This window comes from Balearica regulorum, chromosome 14, assembly GCF_011004875.1.
Source record: "Balearica regulorum gibbericeps isolate bBalReg1 chromosome 14, bBalReg1.pri, whole genome shotgun sequence".
NCBI lineage: Eukaryota > Metazoa > Chordata > Aves > Gruiformes > Gruidae > Balearica > Balearica regulorum.
Window position 1 is genome coordinate 2,125,499 of NC_046197.1, and position 24,469 is coordinate 2,149,967.

Below are 24,469 nucleotides of genomic sequence, written 5' to 3' on the forward strand. Positions count from 1 at the left end.
GACCTGGATTTGGAGAGCAGCACGGACATAGACTGGCCTCTCCCCATTTTCTCCCCAGTTATTTAGTGTACATGAAGTCCCCCTGGGCAAACACATCTTCAGAAACACATTATGGGATAGTAGGAGCACAGGGACGAATCAGACACAGGTTTCTGTAAAACAGGGCAGCCATGGGCATAAAATGAAGAGCAGGTCAGAGCTGCTTTCCCAAGCAAGGGGAGCACTGGTGGGGAGCGCAGCAAGGGAAGCAGACATCTGGCTACAGCCAGAGCTGCAGATAAGAGCCTTCCAACTCATTTATTGTTGTTCTCCAAAATGTCATAGCCTATCTCTACTTGTAGTGCAACTGCATCTTGTAGGACACTTTCAAGCTGGATCCTTTGAACTTTGCTAATCTCAAGCAGCATTTGCTCAAGAGAAATCAGACTTCTCTCAGGTCTTAGCTCAGCCAGTTTTGTAATGCTTTTGGCCATAAACGGTGTAGCGAGAAGCTTACAGAACTTGCAAAATCACGATTATCAAAAAATCCCTTCTCTAGTTCAAGAAGTTTAGTGCCTGGCAGTTGGAGTTCACAAATTTAACATGAAATAAAGCAAAGCTTTAGATATAAGAAGCTGGGTTAAGCTAGTCTCAAGGCTTATGTTATGAAAGTTGGTAGAGCTGAAGCTGCATGTACAAGTCCTAGCCTTGCACAAAGGTGCTGGGAGAGCAGGAAAAAACCCCCATGAAGTTTCCTATAAGGTAGCAACAAGATAATTCCTTATTAAAAATGAAACAAGCACAAAAATCCAGCCTCTGCATAGCTGCAGGCTCTGAGGCCAATGGCTCCTGCCATCCCATCCACGTTTGCTTGGCCAGGGAAGTCACCTGGCCCCAGGTGCTGCAGGCAAGCCCGGCATCATGGATCATGGGCATCGAGCCATGAGCATCAGCCAGGGCATCCAGCAAAAAGTCCAGCCCTGCAGAGGAGCTGGCAGATCAGACATCTGCCCCATGTCACAAGAAGAGCTTAGTGCCAGGGGTCTACAGTACCAGTTATCTGGAGGACAGGTGATTCAGAAGCTGGGAGGCTAATTTCACCCAAATCAAGACAAGCCACAGCAAGTGGCATTTGAAAAGATAGTGGGAGAAAAAGCCAGGAGGTGTGGAAGAGCCAGATGAAGTCACAGAACCTCAGCATCATCACCTAGAGGATAGGACTAGGTGACAATAGTTATAGGGAAAAGGCAAAATAGACTTAGCCTTCTTTGAACAGAATGCAGAGAAGAGAGACAGAGCTTCTGCACAAACTCCGTAAATCCGGAGAAATAAGACATCACAACCAGAAATATCAAGGGGAAAGCAATGCATGCAGGGAGTTGAGCTTTCCACCTACCAACAGCCAATCTCAACGTCCAAAAAAAAAAATACATTCTCACATGACCAGAGCTCCTGGATTCAAGTTTCTGGATCCTTGTACAGCAGTTTTGGGTCTGTTAAACTGGCCGAATAGCATCTCAGGCACTGGGACAGGGAGAGGTACAGGGTCAAAATCGACCATGAAAAAACATAAGTCCGCCTCTCCCATTTGAGCTATGCTAACTAGCAGGCAGACAGCAATGACCTCACTCTATTTTCCACATTTACCCCCAAAGATGCACATGCGAATAGATTAGGAAGTCAAAAGCGTACCATTTTTACAGTCAAATTTGATTCAATCAGGCAAACCAACAAATTCAAACTAGTTCTTGGGCAAAATATGTCAGCCATAATTCCTGCCTCAGATGGCGACCACTGGGAACAAAAATCTGGTTTGCAAACAGCCTCTCCAAGCAGCATCGGTCCAGATACAGTTTCCATTTTCCAGTGCCTAAATAATGCTCTGGCATGCTTTACAGGAGCAGCTCAGCAGCGCAGCTAAAGCTTTCTCAGAACATCAAAGAAACAGAACAGTAAAACCCATCAAAATTTTACTAATCAAAACTACATGTAATTGTCAAGCAAAGGCAGATAACAGAACTCGGGCAATCTCTGTGAACCCACGGCTTCACTCAGACTTAGCAATTAAGCATCAGCAGCTGCCGCCAGAGTAGCTGTGAAACTGTGGGGTAAAAGTCACAGCTCGCCAGCACCAATTAGCTGCTAATGAACATCAGCAATCCCCCTGGTGAAGGGAGCTTGAGACAAAACTAAGACCAAAATACCACCCACGCTTTATACCACCATAAACTGGCACCTCCGTTGCTGGAGGATGCTCCGTGCCCCTGCCCTGTTGCATCCGTGTGGCTGGGGAGCGACCAGGGCAAGGAAGCCCATCGGATTAAACCCAGCTGGAGGAGAAAAGGTTGGTTTTGAAGCATTGCTTTTCCCAGGTCAGCTGCATGAGGGAGGGAGACAGCCTATAATAATTTAAGCAGTACTGCCATTACATGTGAAATCACAGCCTTAAAGGAAGTCAGTCAATTTAAACCCTTTCCTGAAGGGGAATAATTAAACACTCCAAAGATGTGGGAGAATTTTAAGCAGCCAGCAAGGATTTAAGACAACATATCATTTCTATCCAGAATAAAAAAAATAAAATGTGGGCAGGCAAAGCAGACTGTTCATCGCTGACTGAAGGGAGCTACGTCAAGAGACGCCTCAGTCAATCAAAACAGGCTCACCTCTCCAGACTGAAAAGAGAAATTTTGAAGAAAAGCCTGTGGTTGCACAGTCTAGCTCAACAATAGCGACGTATAGCCTGAAAGATTATGAAAAAGTTTCAGGAACTAGAAAATCTAAGCATAACTCCAGCTACAGGTGAAATGATCCTTAGGAAAGGGGCAGAAAGCCAAAAGGCTTCTGAGGGAATTGCTGCACAGGTGATGCAGGTGTGTCCGGTGGCAGGTCTTGTAGACACAGGGAAACCTGAGACCTATGTAGGACCATCTCCTGCAAGAACTCAGATGCAGCAAGAATCGCTCTCCCGAAAAACTGCTAGTGGGTAAGCAGTGTAAGAAGTTTTCCAAGTCTAAGAAAACACTTGAGACTACTGGTTTCAGCAGACTACAAAGGGAACATCAGATCCATCCTGGGCTCCCAGACGTGAAAAGCCATGAAGATGCGAAGCACCAAACTGCCTCACTGATAAGTTTATCAGGATCTTGTGGAAAAGAAGTCTCTGAGTACATAGGTGAGCCACTATTACCATTTGCCAGGCATCCCTGAAGCACCCCATCCTCCAATATTTTCATTAGCCACTTTCAGAGAACTAATGAGCTTGACTTTATCATTAACCTGACAAAAGCTCACATATGTGGAGCAGAGGCATGTCTGCAGGCAGAGGCAATGAGCCAGGAGTCCCTAGTGAAAATGAGAGTAAAATAATCGGCACCTTTCAGTGTTTCAAATGATACCTGCGTGCAATATGGATTATAGGAAGGTGCCTCTGTGAGCATTATTCAGTGGCAACAGTTCAATTTTAGTACTACTGTGAAGGATGGATCCCAGACTCCAAAGATAACTAAAACCTTATCTTAGCACAAGACACTGTAACCACTATGATGCTGAAAGAGAAGTCACAGAAAACAAGAAAATCTGTACGTTTAGGAAATCAAAGCTCTGTGTAAGCTTTTTTTTTTTTTAAAGTAATTAATACATTTTGGCATCTCAGTCACGTCTGACGCAGCAGATAATACGCTGGAGTTCAGGAGAACTGAAATGGTTGCATGGGGTGACCAGAAAGGCATCTCACCATGCACTGAGCATTATGCCCCAAACAGGTGTTGACCTAGATAGAAATGAGGAAATGGCTGGAAATATCAAAGGTTTTGTTTTTAGGGAACTTTTGCTCTTTCCGAATCTCTCAAAGTACCACAGAACTGTTAAAACTGGTGAATAAGTGAGAGTTCTTGGAAAAGGCATGAAGGAAAGAAATTAAGCCAATCTGCAGATCACTGCAAAAGATAGAAACAAAGACCTTGCAGGAGGATGGGAGTAAGGAGCATGAACTCTTAGGAAAGTCAATGACTTTTCTTTCAAAGGGGTAAAAGCAACCTATTAGAAGATCACACGCCCAAAAATACATCAGACATTTCTTGTTGATGGGGGATGAACATCTAGCAAAAGCTAAAGAAAATATCTCCGGGCATCAACCATTTCACAAAGCCTTTAGAAAGAACATGAAGATGAAATGGTAAAAACCAAGCATTTTTACAGGCAGTCTAAGGACACAGTCCAAGACCCATCAGCATTTACAGATTCTCCAAGAGCTTTGAAGTTTTCTGTCATATTGCAACATCTTGACCTCACTGATCTCAAGCTCACATTCAAAGGTAGTCACGTCAAAGGCAATGACAACACTCAATGAGACCGTGACATGACTAGCAGCAATTACTTGAATCACAGGGTTCAGTGATCAAGTCTGCCCAAAGCTCAGTTCAGCTTAGCCTGTGAAGCCACGAGAAATGGACACTCAGGAGACGGCTAAGGAAATCCCTTCACGCCTACCACATCTCCCAGCGTGCAGCACGGATTTTTCCCATGGAGGGGAATTGATTCACAGCTGCACAGGGCCCTTCATTTGCTAAGCAATTGCATCCAAGCCCTGCTGCTGCTTTGATGCTTCCCTTACAGAAGCTTCATTTATTTGCAGCAGTCTGCACTTTGCAAACAGCTTGGCAAGGTCACCGGTTGACAATATAGCAAACACAGCATTAGGGCTCCTCATACCAGCTGAAAAACACTGCAGCTAGATGATACAGACAACTGATCCGACATGAACTCACTCTACCAGCCCGAATTCATTCACGAGTTTTCGATGGCTTGACAAAAAGAATACTGACAAGTTACAGGCTGGTCAGGTCTCCTCTGGCTGAGGCACTCCATGCTGGACACAGATGCCATAAAGCCAGCACAAAATCCTGAAGTTGGTATAAGTTGCTCTGTCTGCTGGCTCCATCAGCTGATCCAGCTGAAATTTGCACACTGAGGTGTTCCAGCAATGCAGAGATTTGGTCTGACTTGATGACAGAAGATGGTCAGAGACTATTGAAAAGAGCATTGCTTTAAGTTCAATGCTAATACAAGGCATAACCTCTGGACAAGACCGGCATACCTGGTGACCGTGTTGCAGCACACGAGTGCTACAGGGCTCACCAATGTCTTTGGGGACTGTCCCCCCCTTTGCAAGGGCCATATCTGGCAATCCAGAGTGCCTCATTTCTGCAAGCACCAGGGCAAAAGAATTATAAGTATTGTTGGCAGCATCCATGGTTGCTATTACCATGGATTCCAGTCCAATTTTTGTTACTGTCTCCCACTCCAGCACAATTCAAATGCTTGTGGAAGGGGGTTAATTTCTTAATTTAAGAATCATTAGTGAGAGAAATTGCACTGCGCAGCTGTCTTGGGTCTTTACTAAAATGTCTCTACCAGCTGAGGATTTGTGATTCAAGATGACCAGCTTTGTTCTCATGTATTTGACACGAATAGCAACAGTCATTTTGGGTCAATTAAATGTTTTCTTCTTTGTTTATCACCATAAGTCTTTATAATATATCTGGCAGCATTAGTCCATCTGAATAGGAAGACACAGCATCCATAATGTATGTGAACTTACAAATCACAAACAAGTGGATAAATACCAAAAGACCTCACTTTCCCATCTGAATTCTTCATCTCCCCAGTTATTTGCTCACATCCAAGGGCCTCGCAGCAGCGTTAGGTGCGAGGCTTGCCTTCATATAATGATTTCAAATACAGTTTTTAATTGCTTCTTTGTGCCCCTGAGAAGTCAGCTCCGTCAGCACAAAATTATTAGGTGTGATTACACAGCAAAAGCAAATACTGTTGGTGCATGTGCTGGCGTGCCCATCCTTGCTCCACCAAACTGGCAGAGGCAATAGGAGCATGGACTTCAGTTTCTGCTAGAAAGCAGCACTCGTAAGTGCAATTCCTCAGGAGCTTTTACTCTGCTTGTTAGCAGGAGCTAATACCCATGTTAATGCTATTGTTACTGTGCCCTAGAGCCAGCATGGTTACGGCAGCAGACACTGCAATCACTCCTTCATTTGGTTGTGTAGGCATGTCTGCTGTTTCAGTTAATAACCTCAGACTTGGCCTTAATTCAACAGAGCCAGGTTGATCAAGCTTTTGACGCTGTCTCCCTCAGCATTCTCATTTGGAAGCTGAGGAAGTACGGGCTGGATGAAAGGACTATTAGATGGCTTGAAAATTGGCTGGGCCGCTAGGCTCAAAGCCTGGTAATCAATGGCTCAACATCTGGTTGGCAGCCAGTAATAAGCAAAGTGCCTCAGGGGTCAATACTGGGGCTGATATTGTTCAATATCTTCATCAGCTACCTGGGTGATGAGACAGAGCGCACCCTCAGCAAATTTGTGGACAGTACTAAATTAGAGAAGATGATTGACACAGCAAACAGTAGAGCTCCAATCCAGAGGGACCTTGAGAAACTTGAGAATGGGGCCAACAGAAACCCCATGGAGTCCAACAAGAAGTGCAGAATTATGCATGTGGGTCATCATCGCACCTGGCATCAGTCCAGGCTGGGAACTGACAAGCTGCCAGGGCAAACAAGCCTCCAGCACGCACTCACTCTGAATAATGGAAACCTCATCCTGGGCTGCACTATGATGAACAAGGCCAGCAGACTGCAAGAAGTTACCACCCTCACTGCTCAGTGCTGGGGAGGCCACGTGCAATTTTGGGCCCCCAAGTTCAAGGGTAACATGGGAAAAGCAGAGATGAGCCAGCAGAGGCTAGCAAGATGATGGGGGTCTGTGGCTTATGGGCTCTGAGGAAAGGCTGGGGGAGACAAGCCGGTCTAGTCTGGCCAAGAGTAGGCTCAGGGGTGATCTAATTGTAGCCTTTACCTGCCTGAAGGACAGGCAGGAAGATGGAGACGCTCTTCTCAGTGGTGTCAGGTGATATTGCAACAGCCACACATAGCTGCATTAGAGGCTTGAGTTGGACCTTAGACAAGCCCAGTCCTTGGGAAGGTGGTGGGCTCCAGAGCAGGCTCCTCAGAGGGGCAGTGGGAACTCCCTCCAGAAGTTTCCAAGACTTGGCTGGACAACACCATGACCTGATCTGGCATGAGCAGTAGTCCTGCTCCAAGCAGTCAGTTTGACCAGAGACAACTTCTCACCAACAGCTCCACAACTATTCAGTCAAAGTCTAAATTTCTGAGGTTTTTCAAAAAGGTAGCATACATTCAGAAGCGTTGAAGATAATTTTGATGATCCAATTCACTGTCAAACCTGAGCCCTACAAACCCCTTATCACAAGAGCTGCTGGTTGCAGGAGAGTGGTAGACATCATAGAAAGGCATTAATCTCAAATTAGAGGCAAATAAAAGAATTACCATTCTTCCCAAGCTAAGTTACTCCACTGATTTACTGTGCCAGAAATGTGAATTTTACTTCTAGACTTTTGTTAGCTCCTTATCTAGCCACAGAAATATGGTGTCGTTTCATTTTGTGAATAAAGTTTTCTTCCAGTATTAGCCTGGGGAGATAATCAGAACACCTATCAGCTTCCTAATCTCATTATAAAACTTTCTTCAAGTATCAACAATCTCTTTTGTCACAAATCATATGCCCACAGATACACCAGATTTTACCACCTGCTTGCATTTTGAAGTAATTGAACTATGGAAAAAGCCTTACAACCCAGGGGAGATTAAATTGAAGTTATTGCTTACAAAACCTTACTTTACTATTTCCCTGGACTTCCACGGAACCCAAGAATTTCTTGGCTGAAACACAATACCCCATCCTAACGGTTACGACACTGGCTACAAGGCCATCAGACCCCCACTCTTTCCTACCTTCAAGTTCCCATCTTTCTGTCTTCATTCTCATGGCTAAAAGCCACTCATTACACTGGGATCAGAAATAGGTGGATTGTCTTCACCATATGGGCATCAAAAATAAAATGTAGTTAGAAAAAAGAAATGCCTTCAAGACCCTCCTTGGGGGATTTCATGGCACAAGTAGAATAACCCACCCCATGGCTTTGCAAGACATGAGTGGGTGTGCTGCTGCAGGTGCCCAAGCCTGAACACTTTCTGAAATCCCACCTTGAGGCTACTCTTTGCAGTGATGTTTTGACCTCTGGGAATAAACACTGCAAATTAGTGTTCTAACTTTGCATCTTTCTACAAATTAATTCTGTTGAGACAGAAGATGATATTCCAGTGATAACCCACCTCTCCCACTCTTTCTTCCACAATAAATCACTGACAGGATGTCCTGATGTGCTTTTAAATAGGAGAGATCAAATTATATGTTTGCAAGTAATCATTTAAAAAGAATAATGTCTTAGAAAAATCCACAGCATTATTACAGAACAATAGGTTTAATTATTGAGAAATGAGCTATTTGCAAGTAATTTCACTCATTGCCTGTGCTGATCCTGGGCATGGGAAACTCTGGAGGATAAGAACATTGGAGAAGCTCTTTGAGGGTAATTTGAGTCCCCACATGTGAAAAAGTGAACAGAAGAGGTTATTTCTGAGAACAATGCACAATTAGGAAATGCTATCACCGAGAGTGAAGGCCAAGCCCCATTTACAGCCACACAGACTGAAGATCTGGGCTAACAATCTCAGGGGGACAGAGGTCAGTGTCCCAGTTTGAGAGACTAGGCTGCATTACAGGGAAAATTCACGGCCCTTTGTGGCACACGGGAGAAAATTCAGGCAGTACGTGCATATGAGCACAGGTCAGTCCAAGGTGCTGCTATGTTTTAAATGTTGGTCCTTAGAAGAGGATCCAAGCAAGTCCTTTTTCTCTCTCATGCTCCAAAAATGGGGTGCAAATCATGACCACCTCCTGAGAAGGGCATTGCTGAAAGACAACAGAAGATTCCCACTGCAGCAGCTCTTGCTTTGTACTGTTACTGCTGCTGCCCCTTTCCATGTACATTTATGCTTCATTTCATTCTTAAAGCTTAATCATATCTCCAAAATAAACTGCAGTCAGGCCTTTTCGCACCAGGAAACTCAGTTCTGTCCAAGTTCTTCCCTCCCTGCTCCTCCTGCAGTGCTTGGCGTACAACCTTTGCAAGTGCACGCTCCCAGCTTTACATGAGAAATTTTCCAAGTCAAGGTCCACTGTTTCTTGCTTTCAGAAGTCCTCCCCTGAAACCCTCACAGTCTCCCTATCAGAAGCAATAACATAAGGATGGAAGGACACCTTCCTATCTGTTGCCTCTTATTTTCTACTTGGTACTATGTTCACCTTTTGTATTAACTGCACCACATTTTGAACTCCTCATGCCAATGCTTGGGAGAGTCACAAGGCTCTGGGCTTGATGCAGTCTACCTCATTTTGTCAGCTCTGAACTGCTCCAGAGCTGTCTTCAGATCATCTCCACCACAGCAGGATACCGGACCACATCAAATCCAGTTACAGCTTTGACTGCTATCTTTGCACTGTCCGCTTGATGCTGGGTTGGGATTCACTTGCCTACATACAATGATTTTGGATTCCTGGCCCTTTCCTGCTCCACCATACCCACAGATGATCCACCATGTTGTTGCATGGGCACCTGAAGAAAAAGGACACACGTGTGAGGGCCCTCTTGCTGCAGTGCACCATGCTCAGGCATCATCTTATCTTTCAAAAGTACAGTCAGCTTTCTGATCGTAATCCCCACCTAAGTGTCCTCTAGCTAGCCTTTCTGCCACAAATTGGGATAGTAATGTGCTGTAATCACATAATTCCTGTCAGTAAAAGTAAACAAGAATGGCTGAGTGATTTCCAAGCAACACACTAATGGCTAAAGTAGAAAAAAAAATCTCCTGCTTCACTTCTCTTTGAATCTTTCTTGAACCAGTCTTTTGCTGTTCATATTTATTGTAGGTTTTTTCCTCATTTTTAGGTTTATTTACCCAGAGCTAATGAATAATGCTGTGAACATATGCTATAAACCACCATTAAGATGAAATTTGGAGAAAAGAAAATTACTTTGGTGTGAGAGCTGAGACTATGTATAACTAGTAAATGTCCAGTACAGACATCTGAATTCTTCTTAGGAGAGGTCTCTTGAGATTTCTTGGTCAAATATAATTCCTACAGAATACCTCGTTTTCTCTTTTCAAAGTTATACTCATTTTTTTAACAGTTTGGTGCAGATGCTGTTCAGGCAAAAGAGTCTACTATGGACTTTTTCCACATTTAAGTCTTTGTATCTCATTTTTACTGATTACCACAGCTGTTAAAAGCAGCAAGGTAAGCAGTACCAGCAGATGATACCTTGTATACCAATTTTAATGTGGTTTTCTTCCATCTTTCAATAAACTCTTGCAAGCAAATATACACAGGTGAAAGAAACATTTGGGAAGAATTTAGCACAACACCAGCACAAAATTTGCTGGAAACTTATGTTTGCAGAGGAGCCGTGAATGACTCATTGTCAGAATGAAAGACATCAAGGAGGCTTTTCCAAAGCACATCTGTCTAATAATATTTATTTTTCGTTAGTGACCTGGATGCTGTCCCATAGAGGATGCTTATTAAACTGGCTGGTAAGAAGGCCAGGAGGAGCTGCATACATATTGGAGGACAGGATTAGAGCCCAGAATAAGTCTGAAAAGGATTATTTTTTTTATTAGAATGACACTATCCAATGGGATAAATGAAAGATTCTCTACTGTGCTTGCAGAGTATTAGGTTACACTAGCTCCTAAGCAAATGCTGAATAAAGGCAGTACAAGTGGGATCTGAAGTCCATTTCAGCAAACATCTGTTGACTTCCAGCAGACCTTGAGAACCATAAAGGAAAAAGGACATGCAAAAGACAGTCAGGGAAAGCTAATCAGCTTGAGGCAGTTCCTAAGTCTGCCAGCTCTTGAGACAGTGAAAATGTTCAAATCCAGGACCAGGCATTTGAAAGAATACAAAAGAGCATTGAGACAGAGGGACTCAGCATGCCAAGAAACAGCTGGAGCTGCAGAGCCACGCACATTAACTTTGGGTTCAGAGGTGAAGCTGCCATAAACCCTTGGAAAGCACCACGAGGAAGCAGCCAAGCAAGTGCAGCACACATTGCAGAGAGGAGCACTAGGACTTGAGGATGGAGTGCTTGCCCTGAGAAGTCAATCATCCTGGCAGGTACACAAGCAGGCACAGCTTCTAGAGGACATCCAAAGGCCTCTGGGGCAGAGATCAGTCTTACGTACATGTAACATTTTGATAAAAGACCTGAAGGGAGTCTCCAGACAACTCCTTTGCCTCTCTTCAGAGCTGCAGCATGTTTAAGCACACAAAGACCTTCCCTGATCAAACCAGAGGCATTTATTGCTTTTAGGTGGTGAGGTCCAAGTTGCTCTCAGAATGATTTTTTAGAAAAAGTTATTCCACACTTCTCCTGGTAGGGATAAGCAGTGAAATCTCTAAGGTTCTGAAAGGACAGGCTGCACTTGCCTGTTGAATTCAGGATGTATTTTGGTATGATCTCAACTATTGATTACTTTCCTCAGTCTGATATTGCTGCTCATGATTCTGGAGTCACATCAGTCACGGAACAACAAGCACCTTTTACACAGAACTATATCTTCTGTCATTTTAACTGAAGCACAGGAGCTAGAAGAGACAGCATCCAACAACCAGGATGAGATTCAGGTTTTCTTGAGATTCCAGATGACAAAGAGTACAGAAAGTTAAATGTGTTTGACAGCTACAGAGGAGCTAAATGGAAGAATATCTTTCTTGGAGTAACTGATGGTTTCCTTATGTCTAAAGGAGATGCCAGACTAGTTTTGCTTACTGTCAGCCCAAGCCAAGGGCCAGTCACTTGAGCAAGATTGCTTTTTGCCATGCTACTGGTAAGAGAAAGATAAAGCAACTCCATCCAGTGAAACCATCTGGCAAGCCCAAATCAACAGCACCCTCAAAGGGAATCAACAGTCCTGAGGTTCAGCCTGCATGAAGTCCAGTGGATGACCTTCAGAAAGTCGGGTGCAGCACCCTGTAGCTTTTCAGGAACCTTCACCACAGCCCCACCACTCCCTAGGGCTGCAGAGGTAACAGGACTTGAGGTTTCCTCTCCCAAGGTCACTCTGTTCCACCACACAAGCTGTGTATTTGTCTGCTTTTTGAGCTCCTTCCTTCCCCTGCACCCAGTAGATATCTGCGTTCCAAACCCACCTCCCGGGGTGCATGCACTTGCTTGGCCTTGGTGACCTGGAGTTTTCAATCCTTCCCTGGATAGCTCAGCTGATACTGCTTTTCAGAGAATTTTCTCAGACTAGCTGTGGCTTTGCTTATTGTAGCTAGAGTCAAGTCCAATTGATAGACCAAGAGACTGCGAAACCTTCTGTGTTTACGTAGATGCCAGAGTTCTCAAACAGAAAACCCAATTCCAAACATCTCTGCAGTCTCATTTGCTTTATGTCCAGCTATGATGACTAGTACCAGCTGTTCGTGTTTCAAGCTATTTCTGCCAGCATTGTTTCCTTCTCTTTTTCCTCAAGCAATACCATAAAAGGCTCTCTAGTTTCATTTTCTCCCTTTCATCCTTGCATTAGCTCTGTAAACAGACTCCTTGTTTCCTACTTGAGTAAACTCTTTGTCTAGAAACCTCAGCTGTCTGGGACCAGCATTTTGTTTTCTCTGGTTGTAGTTGCTGCTTTGTTTGTTCATTAATGACACTCTGCTCTTTGCTGTGATCCTACATCCTTTTCTTTGCTAGCAGGGTCCTAAACTTAATGACTAAGGAGCTTCCTCTGAAAGCTAACAGAAGACTCATGTTCACAGGGTGAACAGCAGACTCATGAAAAGCATCCAGCTCAAGAGGCGCTTGTACCTGGAGAGGCATTCAGGAGTGCATAGCTGACTGTTCAGGCAACACTGAATGGCCAGATAAATAATTTCTTTTTTTACTCTCCATGATGGCCAACTCAGTATTTCCTCTAAGAGCCACTGGCCCAGCTTGCACTCCTTATACCAGTTCTCTCAGCACTGCTTAAAAAATCTAATGCTAATCTTGTACGTTCAGTGGTTTTAGCCTCTTGGCACCTAGGCTCAAGGGACACCATCAGGCAATATTAGAGGCAAAGAGCATCTGCAACAGCAAGAGAGTGGGAAGCACCTAGAGCAGTTCACTCCAGCCTGCAGCTCCTCAGTTTAGTTTTCAGGGAGCCCAGGTGTCCCCCAACCCCATTCAAATACTCCCCCTGTGGTCTGTGAGCTATGTGACTCCAGTCTCCCCCTGCTTACATCCTTCATCTCTGAAAGTTGGTCTGATCTACCACAGGAGGCTCTCCATTAGGGATATGTAGTTGAGTCATCCCATGGAGACATACCAGCCTCCATGCAGAGTCCTCCTCTGCAACCTCCCCCAGACACCTCTGATTAACAGGCAGCATCCCTTCCAGAAGAGCCCTTGCTTTCCATGTATAATCCTTCAACAGCAACCAGTACTCCCCCTCACTCATTTTCTGCTGCCTAGATCTAATTGTAGATAAAACCCACCAGCTTCCCTTGCTTCAGAGGGGTAACTACCCTTTCCCGGGCTCAGTCCCAGAGCTGGGAGTGTGGCACTTCATTAGCATGGGTAGAGGATCATGCCACCATCAGTGCCAAGAGCAGCCAAGACACTGCACTGGGCTCCATGATACCTTTCATTTCACCCATCACCGGACAGCTGAAGCATTTTTCCTTGCACATGTGCCCACAGTGGGCTCCTTCTGTGAATGCCTCTCAGTTCTAGCATCAACTACATCAGAATGCCCTAAAGAAATCAAAAACACTGTATCAACATTACTGTGTCTTCCCTGAAGCTACCAAGCAGAGAGGACCTCCGCTTTCACCTGCACTCAACCACCACTGGTAAAGGGCATCAGATGTAGATGCTATCCTAGCAAATGTGATCTAGCTTTCATGCTTTGAAAGCCAGTCAGATCTCACCAAGCAGTGACCACTGTCAGCTCAATGCAGCCATGGATGCCACTCGTCCCCCAGCTGACAGTCTTTAGACAGCGTGGGAAAAAATTGTCTCCGCCAGTCCTCCCTGCTCTTGAACCTCAAGGCCCCTCTAGGGAGGATTTATGTGCTGTCTGACAGTAGAGCTCTCCTTTTCATCAGCCTCATCCCCAGCCAAATTCCCATTGCTCTGCAGGCAACACCTTAAACATGCTGCTATCCTGAAAGGAAGATAAACATCTGCTAGGTCATTATCAAGGCATGTAAATGGTCCACCTTGAACAAGAACAGCTAGACTTTCCATGCCACCTTAAACACCTTTGGAGACTTTTTAAAATCTACACCAGTTATCGTACCAGCCTCTGTTACAGGAAAACTCATTACAATTCTTCTGCAAGAAGTCCCATCCCTCCAGGTCTTGCCTCACACTCCTTGGCACCTCAGAAAGACTCTTCTGCTCCCTGGAGAGCCCTGTTGTTACCCTCAATGAAGACAATGTTCTCTCACCCTCAGTGCAGTTTCTCACTAGTACCTGTAATGTGCTGGGTATCGTTCACAGCTGCCTTTGCCTAAGCATGAGCTGTTCTATGCATAACTAGCATTTAGATTGAAGTTTGACTACATCAGAAGCTATGTTAAACACTTTATCACTTACTAAAGTTGAGTTCGCTCTGTAATGTCACTGCAATCCTATTTCATCTTCCTGCCCTTGCACAAAGCCATCAAACTAATGGGTTACAGCCAGCTAGTGGGAGATGCCCTGTTTATTCCTTCATGGCCCTTACACTTTGAAACACTTGGGTGCCACACGGGCTCTGAGCAACTCATTAGCATTGGCCTTAGTGGAGAAACACTGCTCTGGAAATTACAACCTAGATTATCATTACAGGGATGTAACAGCAGCAGTTGAAATGCCCTTGGCATCCCATTTTCCAAAGCCGGGTTAGAGATCAGGCCTTCATGCTCCTGAGGTCAACACAGTCTAACACATCAGTGTCCTTCAAGTTCAAATAGATACAAGTTCATCCTTTTTGATACTCCTAGCAGCATTCCTATAGAAAGGTTTCACACCCTCTAGAAAGGCCAAAAAGCCACCTCACCTACTAATTTGCTGTGTACTCTATTCTCCAGACCAGCTTTCCACTGCAAATGCTTCTGTACAGCACCATGCCTCCAAGCCCACTGCAAGGCTTCTCCTCCCTTCTGCAAAGGGCTGCTCCTAGTTTCCTGCAGTGGCCCCATAGAGGGGACCTTGGATCCCATCTCTCTGTACTATTACCCATCTCCAGCACTCCCTACCCACACCCCCATCTTACGGCCACTGGCCAAACAGCCACTCTATGCTTGCCATATCAGTTAGTGTCTGTCCATGGGGTCCAAGGTCAGTAACACACTCCTGCAGGGGCTGAGCTCCTCCTCCTTACACTGATCCCTGTCTGCTCCAGGTCCAGTATGCATTGGCTTTACCAGTTATCACTGCCAAATCTGATCTCCTGCCTTCCCCCATCCCTCCAGCCCCCCATCCAGTCCCTTGAAATAGCCCCAACTTCCATAACCACCCACCAATCTTTCAACAGTAGCTGTGCCTGTTTTGGTGGCTTTGCATTACCAGTGCCATCCAAGATTTGATGTGAGCCAAATCACTGTGTTCTCAAGGCTCTCTCCCTCTTCCTGCATCAAGAGATGCTCCCTTTCCATCTCCTTACCTTGTTTTGCTACAGGATTCTCCCAGTCCAGCAGGAAATCTTTCTGAGGCCCTACAAGCCCACTAGCTGTACTGCCTTCCTCCACAGCCTAAGCCATCATGGTGGGACAGGCTCCCTTCATCTGGCATACAAGTAACAAGAAACTCCAGTTTCTCTCCTCCCCCTACAAGCACTCTCCAAAGACTTCCAGCCCCATCCTTCTGCTTGTAGGTCCTTCCTCAAGGCTACCAGCCTAAGAGGAGAAGACCCTGCTAACCCCACTATCTCCTCCCACCCAATGTTTACCTCCTGCCCTAAGCCTAGGGCAGGAGACATATCCCAAGCTAACAACCACTTGGAAGCACCCTAGACTATAATAACAAAAACATCCTCCCCAAAAACACCAGACCCCCATTGTACCATCAGCTTTTATGGAGCTCAAACAGCTGCTCATTAGTAGGGCCTGGGCATTATCAGCCTCCCCTCTCTTCCTAGCAGGTACTCATTATGGTTCAAGGTGGCAAGGTTGCTGTCACCTGTGGCTGGGTTCCTACACTGCCTCAAGCCTACCAGGAGCAGGGAAGCAGCAGTGAAGCTCCCACCTAGCTTGCAAAACAAGTGGGAGTTGGTGGCTGTTCTCTGCTCCTCTGAATATGTGTTACTGGAATTTTAAACAGATTATGTAAGTGGCTCTCATTTAATCCATCCAAACTATCCTCTTTTAATCACATACAAGATCAAAGCAGCTGACTGTGAAATGAGTAGGGAGCAGTACAGGCTCTCCCCTGTGCAAGCTGACCTGCAGTGGGTGAGGAGGGGACAGGTTGTGGGAACACATGCCAGGGCATCATGCTTTTTCAGGTTTGGTTGGTGTTTTTTTTTTTAAATACTCAATAGCAATATGGGAAACATAAGCACTACTGTCACTTTCTATGTATTTCTTGTGGCCTTTCCTTTATGCCTCTATGTTCCAGAGATGCAGAAGGACATGACTGTGCCATGGATGTGGGAGCATGGTAGCTTGTCTGGGAATCTGTTCTTCAAAGAGAAAGCAGCTTGCTCTCTCTGAGATTTATATAGTTTACCTTTTTCATTTCTTCTCCTGAAGTCTGACATTTAAAAATGTGTAATTGTGTTTATCCCTGGCAAGCTGTGAATGGCTCCCCGGGCTGCCCGTGCCTCCTGCACTGCTGTATAAATTACACTGACAACCCCTTATTACAAAGGGAAAAATAAGTTAATGGAAAAGCAAAGCAGAAATAGATGCATAAAAATCCCAAAGTGCCCAAGTCAGCAGAATTACCCCCACGTGACAGTCATTGCCAGTATTTAATTAAACAGAGATCGATCGTGTGGGTGAGTGTGAGTTGGTGTGTATGCACGTGCAGGGGAGGAATTAGTACATTTATATGGTATTTGTTTTTTGATAGCAAAGAGTTATTGATATTACACTGAAGGCTACCCTGGCAGGGTGGCTCAGGGAGGAGGGGGTATGCACAGCCTTCCTCAGGCAGGTTCCCCATCTCTCCATTCATGCAAGGGAGCATCTCCCAGCTGGTGGGGAGCCGAAATGCCTGGCTGCCCCTCGGGAAGAGAGCTTGGGTGCTGCAGAAATGCCAGGACCATCAAGGCTGCGTTTCCTCCGTGCAGGCAGGGCTCTGTGAACTGCAGCACAGGCGAGGCTTGAAATCCGCCTGCCCCAAGGCATGAGCAACAAATCTGCACGGCAGCGCTGAGAAATAGAAATCACGTTGCCTCCCGGAACAACCCGTGATGCTTTTGGGAAATGGCACATTTAGACAGAGGCTCAGGGAGATGTGTGAAGAGCCATGAGGGTCAGCCACCCCGAGTCACTCCTGCAGGATGGTGAACTGGATATTTGGAGAGAAGCATTGAGCAACACTAGCTGAGGTGTGGCACCTGGAGGCCAGGACTTGAGGAGCTTCAGAGAGCTCAGGCGTCCTGAGGATGCTCTGAAGAAATGGGAAGTGCAGCAGCACGGCTGCTCTGGGTCCCAGGGGTGCATGCACCCCATCACTGGTAACTGCCCCGTGGTGTGTTCAAGCTGACCCAGGTGTCCCAGGCAGCAGCCGCAGAGCTGGGGAGCTCTGAAGGGACCTGAAACCCTGCAGGACGGCTGCAGGGGGAGCGGGTTGGAGGCAGGGGAAAGCTGTCTGGCTCTGCCTAAGCTTCCTAATTCAGGTTATAAGGAAATGCTGGGATCTCAAATGCTGCTGGCTATGGGATTGGAAATTTCCTGTTATTTGTGGCTGATTTGGGTCTCTCCTGAAGACCAGGGACCTCTGACAAGGCTCTGCATCCCTGTGTTTCCCCGCTTAGTCACACAAAACATAACCCCTGGGATAAAATGCCAGCCACCACTCAATATCTGAGCAGGCTGCTGGTGAAAATCAGAAACGTATTTTGAAAAAGTGGTATGTTTCAAGCAAAATGACCGGCCAGAGGTGGAAATGCTTGGTTGGAAATGCTGACCTCTGCCAACAGGAGCTGGATATGTTTCCTCCTGGGACACTTGTCCAGGAACTGCCACCGCTGAGTCCCCACCTCCCTCCTCCGACCCTGACAGTCCCCCCATCGCTCGCATGGGCAGTGGTCCTTGGCCTTTGGGGTTTGGCCAAAATGTTGTGTAAAGCCTTAAGTGAAGATGTGCAGACTTTAGCGTGGGCTCCACAGCCAGATCGATTCAAATTCAGCCATCCTGGGAGCAGAGCAAAGAAGTTAACAGCTGCTGGAAATTGCACATGGCTTCTTTCATTTCCACACGTTTTTCTTGCCTAATTGGAATGAGCCGAGCAGTCGGGTAGGAGCTGCGAGAGGCTGGGGAGCTGGACACGAGCTCTCTGTGACTCATTCCTGAGGGATGAAGGGAAGGATTGCCTGCTCCCTGGGGTACCAGTTTGCACCAGTCTGCTCTTACTGTGTCTAGAGTCAGAAGAAGAAACCCCTTATGTCATTGCACCCACACATGTCATTTGGACCACATAGGATTAAAAAAAAAAAAAAAAAAAAAAAAGTACTGGTCTTTCTGCTCCCCAACCCTTTCTCTGGCCACATGCTCTTCGTGTAGTGCTGCTGCTCTGATTTTTTTATACCTCCCCCTCTGCAGCAGCATCCAGGTTTGACTCCTGTAAATGTTAACCAAGAATTCAATGCAAAGGAAATAAAAAAAACCAAACAAAACAAGAGGAATAATTTCTATTTTTGTTGAGTTTTAAGATCAGTCTCACGGCCCTGACATCTTCCAGATAATGACTGAAAATCCCTTCTCCCTGCAGTCTGGACACCAATCAATAGTCCACAAGTAATTTCCAGTGCTCGGCTCGCTTGTTAAAGACCTAACATTCCCTTTCCTCGAGAAGTGGGTGGCACAGTGAGTCACTGAAAGCTCAGCAGGATGCTGCTTGTACCTGATGCAGTGCTGAAGCCAGGCTCAAAATCAGAAATTATCCACAAAAGCTGTTTTCTCAGCCCAGGACTGAATCTCAGTGCTGGACTGGAGAGGCCTGAGGAGTCTTGCTGGGCAGCAGGTCTCAGAGGTCCTGATGATGCCACCCTTCCTGGCCCAGCACCAACAGCAGGGAAGGGATCACAAGTGATGGGGAGCCCATCCTGATCCCCAGGATTTTTGAAACCTGCTTGAGATGTGTGTCCATCGCAAGTGACCACTCCTGCCCCTTTCAGCAGAGCAATGCTGCACATTGCCGTTTGCTCCATGCAGAGGCACACCGCGGATGTATGCAAGACTTAGCAGGGCTGGGCTCCAGCAGCATCTGTCCATCAACCTGGCAGCCCTGCATGAATCCTGGCCCCCTTCCTTGCCCCCATGCTGCTGCGGTGGATGGAGAGCTGCGATAAGGTCCTTTGCAGGAGGAGGCACCAAGCTGCTGCAGGAGCCTACTTCTCCTGTCAAGGATGGTGGGTTCATCAGCTGCTGCGGGGGCTTTTCCAGGACCCGGAGCCTGGCCCTGGCAGACAGCATTCACAGCTAGGACATGGCTGTGGCAGGGATCTTGTAAAATGCCTGTCTTCCTGCCATAATCAGGCTAACCTTCTTCACAGCAAGGAGGCCCCCAAGGGAGCTCCTCAGACTGACAAAATGCCTTTCTTTTAAAATTGCTTTGCTTAATTACTCTGGGACACGTTTAAAAATATGATGTGCCATGAGCCTTTGAAGTTCAGAGAGACTTTAGCAGGTGCAGTAATCCCCTTATTCTAATCCTGATGACCAAGATATGTTGTCTGCCCTTTCTCATGGTCTAGCGGGACTCAGGCAGTTTAAAAGCCGGAGTCTTTGTCTGCTTTCCTCAGATGAGACTTTCAGAATCGCGCTGGCCTGTCTTCACCTTGGGTGGACCAAACACCTTGCTAATGTATTTATGCATGGCGGTGGCTTATTCATATCCTCCTAAAACACTCAGGTGAGCACCCAGTAGGGCGGTGGTTGTGCACTTTGTTCTTCCAGCTGTGCTTGTATCAGGCTAATTTTGCTGAAGGAGGAGAAAGGCTTGATCCATCCCTGCAAGCAGCCGGACCCGCACAGCTGGGAGCAGGTTGGAGGCTGCAGACCGGAGCATGCAGAGACACGAGGACCCTCTTGCTCCATAAGCGGTCAGGAAGAGCACTGCAAAAGCTGGGCGTTGCTGCCATCCTTCAGTCAGAGCGAGCAGGGAAAGAATTCATTTCTCTTATGCAACCAACAGGAGCTATTGCCCAAAGCACCAGCCGTGTGTAAGACTAATTAAAAGCTGAGCTCTATGCATGAAAGAGCTAAATGGAAGTTGCTTTGTTAGAGAGGTCTATGGGCCTGCCTGTCTGAGGGTGTGGAGGCACCACAGAAATATCAGAAGCAATCATCAGAAAGCCAAGGGTGGCCAAAGCAACACTTTGCAGCTGTATGTTCAGAGAAACCAAAGACCAAGACTGTGGGCATCGTGTTGGCTTGGGAAGTCTGGTGGCATCGGTATCTCGTTTCCTCGAGGAAAGTGTCATTTACAGAAATGTTTTTGCATATAAAATTAATTCCACCAGAAATACCTGGCTGTCACGCAAGTTCCCTCCATATTGGAAATAGCTGCCAAAAGTCAAGTCTGAATATTAGCTAACTACTTCAATCAAATTACATAACTACATGATGTTGAATAAGCTGAGAAATAAAGTCAATTGTAGAGTAACAAATGATGTATTTACTGCAATAGAGGTGCTTGAGCTTTCAAAGCTTACAAAATGTCTTCTCTTTTTCTCAAAATTAAATTTCCTTGAAATCAATGTATTCCCATGGAAATTCTTTATTACAACAAAATGCCATATAAATGCCATTTTCTGGTGGAAATGCTCTGTTGGTATATTATTGACACGGTTCAATTACTGCACTCGCAATAGCAATGTGCCAGACAAACAGCACCCAGGGCACATTCCTCTCTTCCTCCAGACAGTCTTTCGTGTCCCCAGAGACTCAACAGCTGGACTCCAGGCCAGGCTGGGAGGATTCATCTGGCATGTCTTGACACATCCTGGGTGCAGAAGTCCCTCTCTGGGGAATCTCACCAGACTCCTGTACCCTCCTGGGTTCATCCAGGACCATTCACATGACAAGGTCAGGTTGTCTCCCAGGATCGGCTCTGCCCACGTTGGACCTCATGAGAGATACGAGGGCTCAACCCAGCCATTATGTGTGCTGAGCCCTGCTTAAGGAGACGTACCCAGACCTGCTGAGTTTCTTCTGCAGGCATGGGAGTCATTCATTTGACTCCCATCTCATGCTCCTCTGGCAATGGATTTGCATCTTCTGCCTTTGCATTTCAGCCGTGTGATTTCTCATGCTCTGGGGATCCCACATGCCCAGTAAGGTTGTCACCAGACTGGTTTATAACCAGCCTCTCTGGTTTTGTCCCAAAATGCCCTGGACCTGTTGGAATCACAGCCCTTGCACATGCCAGGCTGCCCAATGCTCAGCAGCTTCGTGCTGAGGCAGCTCCTTGTATACTTTAAAGTAGTAAACCTGCATAAACATCATGCCTTCTTTGAAAGGGATCACACCATCAGCACCCACCATTTGAAGCCATGCTGTAGCTGTGCAGGCAGAAAACATCTCCAGTCTGGTCACTGTCTCCTTAGTATGTGAACTGTTGCATTCATGGCTAGGAAGAATAGGTGCAGGGTGTGAGCAGAAGCTGCCTGTTCCCCGTCTCTAGTGTGTGCTCTGTGGAAATGAGGCAGCATTTCTCCTCTCATAGTCAGGAAATCATTTGTCACCTCCTTCTGCCTGGTCCAGCTCAGACAATGAGGTGCTTTGACCACCACCCCAGAAGAATTTGAGTCTCAGCTCTCCCTATCACTCTGGGGATCCTGCTGCCCACTCAAAGTCAGGAGTGTTGGAGCTGGATGGTGGGACCAACTTCATCCACCTGGAAGATGGGGTAGATGCACCTTCGACAAATTTGCAGATGATACAAATTGAGAGGAGTGGTTGATACACCTGATGGGTGTGCTGCTCTTCTGGGACTTCCACAGGCTGGAGAAATGGGCTGATGGGGCCTTGTGGAGTTCAGTAAATGTTCACAGTGGTGCCCAGTGATGGGACAAGAGGCCACAGGCACAAACTGAAATACAGGAAATTTTGTCTGAATGTAAGAAGATTTTTTTTTTACTGTGAGGGCGCTTGAACACTTGGAGTTCACAGGTTGTCCCAAGAGGTTGTGTTGTCTCCATCCTTGGAGGTATTCAAAATGCATCTGGATGTGGCCCCGGGCAACCTGCTCTGGGTGACCCTGCTTGTGCAGGGGTTGGACCTGATGATCTCCAGAGGTGTCTTCCAACCTCAGCAGTTTTGGGATTTGGGGATTCTGGGCTTCTGAGTGCTCTGTGACAACCCCTTGGGCAAAGCATGGCCCCAGCAAGGTGTCATCTGGACTGCCCTCGCCCAGGCCCCTGTAGGGAGAAAAGCTTTTCCAGCTACCCTGCACTTGAGCAAACACTTCCACCCATCTCAGTACCCCATGTACTGAATTGGAGGACATTTGGAGCAAGAACACTGATCTGTTGCCCTGTATCAAATGGGGTAGAATGGGGCTGACCTTGCCCTCCCTGCTGAGACCAGGACCCCCGGGTGCAGCAGCAGGGGGATGCTCAGCGGTGTCCCTTCCCCAGCTGCACTACTCCTTGTTTTGCTGTGGAAGCATCCAGGGAAGTGGAATAACATTCTCTTCTTCTTTGCACTCAGATCATTAAAGCGGAGCACACCATTTCCTTCTCGAATTAAGCTAATGTAAAATTTGGCAGCCTGGATAATCTCCTAAAACACTCATGAGAGCCTGCGTGACCCATCCTGTCCTTCCCCATCAGCGGGGGCTCCCCAGGAACAGGGGCTGCAGTGTTTATCCCCTGCAGCATTTATTCTGGAAATGCAACGTGTGTTCTCCTGCAAACCGCTGCTGAGCTGCCCCAGCCCCTCGGGGTGCCACAAGCCCTGCGGGGTGCCAGCCCTTCACTTCGGCTGCCGTTCCTCCCTCCTGCAGAAGCCTGCCCAGCCTCCTCTCTGCAAATGCACACTGCAGCCACGGAGACCCGAACCAGCCCCGCAGCCATCCCTCCGGAGCCAGGGCAGATGCAGAAGGGATTAATTTTACCCACTTCAATAATATGCTTGAAATGGGCAAAACTTTTTTTTTTTAAAAATCTCCATTTGCTATATTTCACCCTGATTCTCTGCTGCAACTTCTCTTTTTCTTGGCCATGGCTTGTGTTGGAGAGCAAGGGTCTTGAAGTTTGCTCTCACAAATAAACCGAGTTACCCATAGACCTATAGCAAATTAAAAGAAGCCATTTAGCTATGCAGATACACTCAGCTCCATTTTTTTTTTCCCCGGTTTGGCAGTTCATTAATAACAGCCCACTGGTACAGAGAAAAATATCACACCAAGCAATCAGCAACACACAGCTAGCATCCTCGGGATGTTGGTGGTTTTGCTGAAAGGGAAAGGAAACAAAAAAGGCACATTGGGCCACAGAAATGCACCCTTCCAGTTACAGGCAGCCAAGCAAATCACAGCAAACACTTTATTCGATCCATTTAGCCCTTCTTCATCTTATGAAATATTTGCAGTCTTCATTTTGATCCACATGTATTTGTTGATGAACCAGCTCTGTTAATCATTCGTGTCAAACTACTGCAGCCTATGTGTTCTTAGCCCCCTGTTTGCTCTATTGCCTCAAGAATTGGAAATTCAGCTTCACAGGCTGCGGGTGACTTACAGTTTCCTTTGTATATTCACGTGTAGGAAAATGGTCTTGAATCATTACTTGAGGGACCGAAATGAAAAGGAGTCAAAGGAAAAGATTATAGCAGAAAGATTACAGTATGAAATGACTGATTTTTATTTAACACATTAACCAATATACTTTTTCAAATATAGGCTCAAGCTTACTTAAGGCAAAGTTCACGTTAATATTGATATTTGAAGGAAGAAGCACTTTCATATTAATCACCTAACTATTAAATGCCTGTTATGAGACAGAGCTTATGGACTACGTCTCCAGACACATTTTCAAATGGTTCAGGCTAACTTTGATCCTACTTAATGACGGAGAGCAATTATATAATGGGTTCAGGAACACTTTCAACGCACAACTTGCATGCGTTTGGTTGGGGTTTTTTTTTGCAGTGTTGTCAGATAATATCTCAATAACATTTCTGGGAAGCAAAAATGACCACCCTTAGTTCACCCTGCACTTTTGCTTTGCAGTTGTAGATTTGCAGCCTAATTTGCAGCAAGACAGAGTCTGAACATGTGAAACAGCTGAGGGACGAAAGTGCAAGATGTTGCAGCAGTGCAAAACCCTGCACTCTTCTTCTTCAGG